Source organism: Capra hircus, assembly GCF_001704415.2.
Source record: "Capra hircus breed San Clemente chromosome X unlocalized genomic scaffold, ASM170441v1, whole genome shotgun sequence".
Lineage (NCBI taxonomy): Eukaryota > Metazoa > Chordata > Mammalia > Artiodactyla > Bovidae > Capra > Capra hircus.
In genome coordinates, this window is record NW_017189517.1 from 9,994,349 (window position 1) to 10,002,383 (window position 8,035).

Here is an 8,035-nt window from a genome sequence, read left to right on the forward strand (position 1 = left end):
TGGATTCTTCTACATCGTGCAATCTGCGAATAATAGCAGTTTTAAATCTTTCATTCCAAACTTGATGCACATTATATATTTATTCATCATTTATTTACATTTGTTTTTCCCTTATTACACTAGTTAGATATTTCAGTGCAGTGCTGAAAGAAGTGGTAAAAGCAGAAATCCTTGCCCCGTTCCTGAACTTAGGGGAAAGTATACAGTTTTCACCAAAAGTATGATGTTAATTGTGGATTTTTTTGGTAAGCACTGTTTATTAGGTTGAGGAAATTCTCTTTTATTTCTGGTTTGTTGCATCATGACTGCTAGCTTTTGTCACATTCTGTTTGTGTTTCTCTTGAGATGATCATGTTTTCTCCCTTTATTCTATTAATATAATATTGATATATTACATTAATTGATTTTTGGATATTAAACAAATTTAGCATTACTAGACTAAATCTCATTTGTGTCATGGTGTATAATCCTTTTTATATGTTGCTGAATTCTATTTGCTAATTTTATTAGTTTTCTTTACTGTGTAACAAATGATCACAAACTCAGCAGCTTAAAAGAACACCCACTTATTAGCTCACAGTCCTGTAGGTCAGAGGTCTAGCATGTCATGACTGAGTTATCTGCTCAGTGTCTCACAAGACTGAATTCTATCACACTAATATTTTCTTAAGGGCATTTGCATCTATGTTCATGAGGGATATTGGTTTGTACTTGTCTTTCACTGGGATATTTGGATCTAACTTTGGTATCAGGTAACACTCTGAGCATGGACTTTTAAAATTTTTATTATTTCATTTTCTTTACTTGTTATAGCTCAGTTCAGATTTTCTATTTCTTCCTGGATCAGTTTCATTAATTTGTCTCATCCTAGAAGTTTGTCAATTTCATATAAGTTTTTCAATTTATTGACACAAAAGTTGTTCATAATACCCCCCATTGTACAATAATATTGTCTCCCCGCAAAATTCATGTCCACCCAGAACCTCAGAATGTGACTTTATTTGGAAATAAGGTCTTTGCAGGTGCAATTAGTTAAGATGAGATCATCCTGGATTAAGGAGAAGGCAGTGGCACCCCACTCCAGTACTCTTGCCTGGAAAATCCCACGGATGGAGGAGCCTGGTAGGCTGCTGTCCTTGGGGTCACGAAGAGTCAGACACGACTGAGAGACTTCACTTTCACTTTTCACTTTCATTTATTGGAGAAGGAAATGGCACCCCACTCCAGTGTTCTTGCCAGGAGAATCCCAGGGACGGGGGAGCCTGGTGGGCTGCCGTCTATGGGGTCGCACAGAGTTGGACACGACTGAAGCGGCTTTGCAGCAGCAGCATCCTGGATTAAAGTGGACCCTAAATATGCATCCTCTTATGGTTACCTGAAGACGCAGAGTAGACACACACTTATGAAGCCACAACCCTTGGAATGTCAACGATTGCCAGCAACCACCAAAGGCTGGAAGAGGCAAGGAAAAGTTCTTTCCTAGAGCTTTTGGAGGGAGTGTGGCTCTACCAACACCTTAATTTCAGACTTCTAGTCTCCAGAATTGTAAGAGAATAAATTTGTGTTGTTTTAAACTACTCAGTTTGTGGTAATTTGTTACACCAATCCTAGGAAATGAACACACCTCCTTAAAGTCCTTTTAATTTTTGCAGGGTCAGTAGAGTTTTCTTTTTCATTCCTGACTTTGATAATTTGTGTCTTTCCTTTTTTTTATTTTTTGTTAGTCAGTCAAGTTAAAAGTTTGTTAATGATAATCTTTTCAAGGAATAACATTTGTCTTTAACGATTTTTATTTATTTATTTATTTATATAAATATAAATATAAATATATATATATATTGTTTTCTCTTTCATGGTTTCCCTCATAATCATATTATTTCCTTCTGCTTATTTTGGGCTTAATTTCCTCTTTTTTACTCATGGTAGAAGCTTAGATTGTTGATTCAACTCTATTTTTTTAGCATATTTTCTGATATAGGCACATAAAGCTATAGTTCAGTTCAGTCATTCAGTCGTGTCTGACTCTGCAACCCCATAGACTGCAGCACACCAGGCTTCCCTGTCCATCACCAACTCCCAGAGTTTACTCAGACTCATGTCCATAAAGTCAGTGATGCCATCCAGCCATCTCACCCTCTGTCGTCCCCTTCTCCTCCTGCCTTTGACCTTTCCCAGCATCAGGGTCTTTTCAAATGAGTTAGTTCTTCACATCAGGTGGCCAAAGTATTGGAGTTTCAGCTTCAGCATCAGTCCTTCCAATGAATGTTCAGGACTGAGTTCCTTTAGGATGGACTGGTTGGATCTCCTTGCAGTCCAAGGGACTCTCAAGAGTCTTCTCCCAACACCACAGTTCAGAAGCATCAATTCTTTGGCACTCAGCTTTCTTTATAGTCCAACTCTCACATTCATACATGACTACTGGAAAAACCATAGCTTTGACTAGACGGACCTCTGTTGGCAAAGTAATGTCTCTGCTTTTTAATATGCTGTCTAGGTTGATCATAACTTTTCTTCCAAGGAGCAAGTGTCTTTTAATTTCATGGCTGCAGTCACCATCCGCAGTGATTTTGGAGCCGAAAAAGATAAAGTCTGTCACTGTTTCCATTGCTTCCCTATCTATATGCTATGAAGTGATGGGACCAGATGCCATGATCTTATGATATTAATATAGCCACTCTAGCTCTCCTATGGTTACTGTTATGATGGAATATATTTTCTCCATTCTTTTACTTTCAACATATTTGTGTTTTTAAATATAGCATGTGGTTGAATCCTTTTTTTAAAATCCTGTCTGACTGATCTCTACCGTTTGTTTAGGGTATTTAAAGTATTCAGATTTAATTCTTATTATAGTTTAATTTCATTTGCCATTCTCAATTTGTTTTCTATATGACTCCTATCTTTGCTATTTCATTTACGTCCTTCTTTTGTGTTAAATATTTTCAGTGTACCATTTAATCTCTCTACTAATTTTTGTTACTACAGTTTTTGATGTTTTATAACTGGGTACTCTAGGGATTACAATATTTATCACAGTCTACTAACTTATCATAGTATACTATCATGTAAGAATTGAATCGCCAGTCTATGTCTGACGCAGGATATAGCATGCTTGGGGCTGGTGCATGGGGATGACCCAGAGAGATGTTATGGGGAGGGAGGTGGGAGGGGGGTTCATGTTTGGGAACGCATGTAAGAATTAAAGATTTTAAAATTAAAAAAATAAAAAACTAAAAAATAATAATAAAATAAAATAAAATAATAAAAAATAAAAAATATATATTTCAAATTAATGCTAAATTCTGATAAAATAAACTTTGCTCTGATATAATTCAATTTACTTCTCCCCCTTTGTGCAATTATTGTCATACGTATTACATCTCTGTATATTTTAAGCCCAGCAATACAATATTATAATTATTGCCTTATATAATCTCAGGTTGTTTTGAGGATTAAATGAGACAATGTATAAGGACAGAGTAAGTGCTCAATAAATAGTAGTTGCTATTAACTACATGTGTCCTTCTATTTCTTTTTACTTACTAATATTTTCTAAATTTTCTACATTGAGCATATTTTGTGTGAAAAGACTAAAAATGGTGGAATTTAGATAGATGAGAGAGTGACTTTTATTCCTTCACCCTAGAAGAACCATCTCATCCCATTTTTTTCAGATCTTCACCCAAATCATCTTTTGAAGAGATTCATGTGAATTCCCAGCAATAAAATATTTGTATAGTCTCTCCCAACTCTTTCTGATACAGTTTTAGAGAGAGGAACACCAGGTTGGGTTTGAAGCCCCCACTTCTCAAAGATTATAATTCATAAGCCTAAAATGCACAAGAGAGGAAATTTAAAGAGGGAGCCTTCATTCATCTTATTCAGAAATAAAATTTCTGGAGAGGGCTGTGTGTAGCGATGTGTGTGGGGTTCGGAGCGGCGCCGGCACAGCCAAGGGGAGCGGGCGAGCGGCGGCGGCGGCGGCGGGCACAGATTAATTAAAAGAAGAATGAACAGTAATCCTTGAAGATAACTGGGCAGATTTTTCTTTAGGTTTCATTTTTAATCACAGAAATTCAAGTGGATTCAGAGTCTCTTGTTACTGGTGTGAGGGTTTATTCAAGCCTTCATTTTGTTCACACAGACCAACAGATCATTTTTAGAGAAGATATTCCTGCCCCCCCCATTTTTTTTGTGTGTCCTTGGTGCCAAATACTAAATTGGGGTGCATAATTTTGACACGTGATTTTTGACACAAGCATAGACTTTTTGGGTGTTGTGCCTAAAACTAAACCAAACTGTTGCATTGAACTTGGACATCTTGAATTGAGAGAACTGATAACTTTATTTTAGTACATATACCTGAAGATTAAAAAAAAAAAGTTTCCTAGGAGGTGTGCCTCTTAAAATTATTCTTTGTTATTAGACATAATTTTTTTTATAGTACTGGCGGTACTTATACTGAAGTATTAGCAGAACCAAACAAAGTTGCAAAATCTATTGAGTAGTGTAGGGATATCTCTTTGGAAATTTAAATTTTCTTTGAGAATAAGTTACCATAAGAATTGGTACACATTAATTCTCTCTCTTAAAATAAGCAACTAAATAATAATGCAAATTTCAGACTTACTTGTTTAACACAATAGTTTTTAGCAATGGAAAACCTACAGGCGAATTTTTCCTTGGTTCAGAGCTCAAATAAAAAATTGAATGGGATGGAAGATGATGGCAGCCCTCCAGTGAAAAAGATGATGACAGACATTCATGCAAATGGAAAAATGATGATAAACAAGTTGCCAACAGTAAAGAAGGAACACTTGGATGACTATGAAACACCAACGGAAACCGACGAAGAGCATGTCAAGAGGACCTGTGCCTCTGTGCCTGAACCTTTACATTTAAATCCTAGTTTGAAATATACTTTGGCACAATTCCATTTAAGTAGTCAGAGCTCTTTGGGTGGACCAGCAGCGTTTTCTGCTCAGTATTCCCAAGAAAGCATGTCACCTACGGTATTTCTGCCTCTTCCATCTCCTCAGGTTCTTCCTGGTCCACTGCTCATCCCTTCTGATAGCTCCACAGAACTCACCCAGACTGTGTTGGAAGGGGAGTCTATTTCTTGTTTTCAGGTTGGAGGAGAAAAGAGACTCTGTTTGCCCCAAGTCCTAAATTCTGTTCTCCGAGAATTTTCACTCCAACAAATAAATACAGTGTGTGATGAATTGTACATTTATTGCTCCAGATGTACATCAGACCAGCTTCATATCTTAAAGGTCCTGGGAATACTTCCATTCAATGCCCCATCCTGTGGGCTGATCACATTAACTGATGCACAAAGACTATGTAACACTTTATTGCAGCCACGCACCTTTCCTCAAAATGGTAGTATACTACCTGCAAAAAACTCATTGGCCCAGTTGAAGGAAACTGGCAGTGCCTTTGAAGTGGAACATGAATGCTTGGGCAAATGTCAGGGTTTATTTGCACCCCAATTTTATGTTCAGCCAGATGCTCCATGTATTCAGTGTCCAGAGTGCTGTGGAATGTTTGCACCCCAGACGTTTGTGATGCATTCTCACAGATCACCGGACAAAAGGACTTGCCACTGGGGCTTTGAATCAGCCAAATGGCATTGCTATCTTCATGTGAACCAAAAATACTTGGGGACACCTGAAGAAAAGAAACTGAAGATAATTTTAGAAGAAATGAAGGAGAAATTTAGCATGAGGAATGGGAAGAGGACTCAATCCAAGATAGATACACCGCCAGGAATGGAATTGCAGTCATGGTATCCAGTTATAAACCAGGTGACCATGTCTCTCAGACACATTCATTTTTACATCCCAGCTACTACTTATACATGTGTGATAAAGTGGTTGCACCAAATGTGTCACTTCAGCTGTACCTCAGCCTAAAGAGGTCACAAAGACAGAGGCAAGCAAATCTATACCAAGACAGTCAGAGAAGCCTCACAGTAGTGGGAAACATCAAAAAATAGTGTCTTATCCAGATGTCTCACTAGAGGAACAAGAGAAAATGGATCTAAAAGCAAGTAAAGAATTATATAGCCACCTAGATCCATCAGTCTCGAATAATTCTACCAGCAAAAAGAAACCTGAGTCTGCCACTTGCAGCTTAGCCAGAGACACAAGCAAATCAGGAACTGACTGTGATGTTGCAGCTTCATCTCCATTTCTTGTCAAAGATGTCACTTGTGAGGACGATAAGGGAAAAATCATGGAAGAAGTAGTGAGAACTTATGTAAAACAACAGGAAAAACTGAACTCAGTTTTACAGAAGAAGCAACAACTTCAGATGGAAGTTGAAATGTTGAATAGTTCAAAAGCTATGAAGGAACTTACTGAAGAACAGCAGAATTTACAGAAAGAGCTTGAATCTTTGCAGAATGAACATGCTCAAAGAATGGAAGAATTTCATGTTGAACAGAAAGACTTAGAGAAAAAACTAGAGCAGGTTATGAAGCAAAAATGTACCTGTGACTCAAATTTAGAAAAAGATAAAGAGGCTGAATATGCAGCACAGCTGGCAGAACTGAGACAGAGACTGGACCATGCTGAGGCTGATAGGCAAGAACTCCAAGACGAACTCAGACAGGAACGGGAGGCAAGGCAGAAGTTAGAGAAGATGATAAAAGAGCTAAAGCTGCAAATTTTGAAATCATCAAAGACTGCTAAAGAATAGAAACCTTCAAAGAAATCCATCTGTGTGTTCCCAACAGGGTTTATTTTTATTTGTTTGTTTACTTTGGTAAATGGATTCTGAACAATTTATCTGCATGAAATAACGGCATTCTATTCATTTGTAGATCAGAGAAAGTGAAGAGATTATATATTAGTATATAAATTTTTACATTTTCCAAATGAATGAAAATGTATGTTTCTTTGTACTTTTCCTTTCAACCAGCTTCAAACCAATACTTTGCAGTTTCAACTATTAGATATGATGCCTATATTTCTAATGCAGTTTAACGATTGCATACTTTTTAAAAGCTGCATTGTGTGATGGAAAATAGTTTTGATCAATTTTGTTATCCATATTTTAGACTCAATTTTAGATATAATGGTGGCTTCATATTTCATATATAGAGCTACTCAAGGAGTTGTCCATTTTTTTTTCATTAACAATCTCCTTTCTAAGTTGAAAGTATACTCATTATTCATCTTGTGGCATGAATTTCCACCAGTTCCTTTCTATTTAATGTCTCCTAAGAGACATTTTGTCAGTAGAGGAATTTCACTGATGAAGTTATAGCACACCCCAAGGGAAAAGATAACATGCTTTCTTATACACTGCTGTTAAACTCAAGAACCAGTTATAATTAGATTTTCTGTTTAAATGTGGTTATATTTAGAGAAAGTTTTTTATACAGCAACTTTAGAAGAGGGAATAAAATGTCATAATTTTTGAACTTTTGTTTATGTTGTTAATAGTGTTGTGAAAATATTAATGTACTTGAGAAAAACTGATACCATTGATGTACATCAGTTTCTATACAATCCATAATCCTCCTGTATAGTTTTTATATGTAGTTGTGGGTCTTACTGAAATTTATATAATGGATTTGTTTTCCTTTAAATTGTAAGATATTAAACACTTTGAAGGTTATTTTGGACTTTTGTATGTTTAAATGTTAAGTCTTACCAAATGTGCATGAATGGACCATTTTCAATTATTATTTAATATCAAAATCAGGAATTTACAGTCAACTAGTAGTGTATGATAGATTAATATAGGGAAGTTTACTTATCTGCTAGATAGTTTTTAGAAGACAGAAATTCCATAGTTTGGGGAGGGACAACTTCTTCTGCACTTTTTTTTTTTTTTTGCACAGAAAAGTCTATCATTAATGGCAAATTTCATGTTAGTTAATTCTTGGCTTAAAAGATACTAGGTAAAATTCTTAGTATGCATTTTTTAAAAGAAAGTTTCCTGAAGCTACCATTAATTGACATTATTATCCCATGAATTTAATTTTTATATTCTTGTGTATGGTACTATATGAAATTACTTGAGA

The 8,035-nt window shown here is 36.0% G+C and overlaps 1 pseudogene; it reads left to right on the forward strand.

Annotated features, from left to right (window-relative positions):
* The first annotated feature begins 4,270 nt into the window (after positions 1–4,270).
* Positions 4,271–7,400, forward strand: LOC108634477 (annotated as a pseudogene).
* The last annotated feature ends 635 nt before the right edge of the window (positions 7,401–8,035 follow it).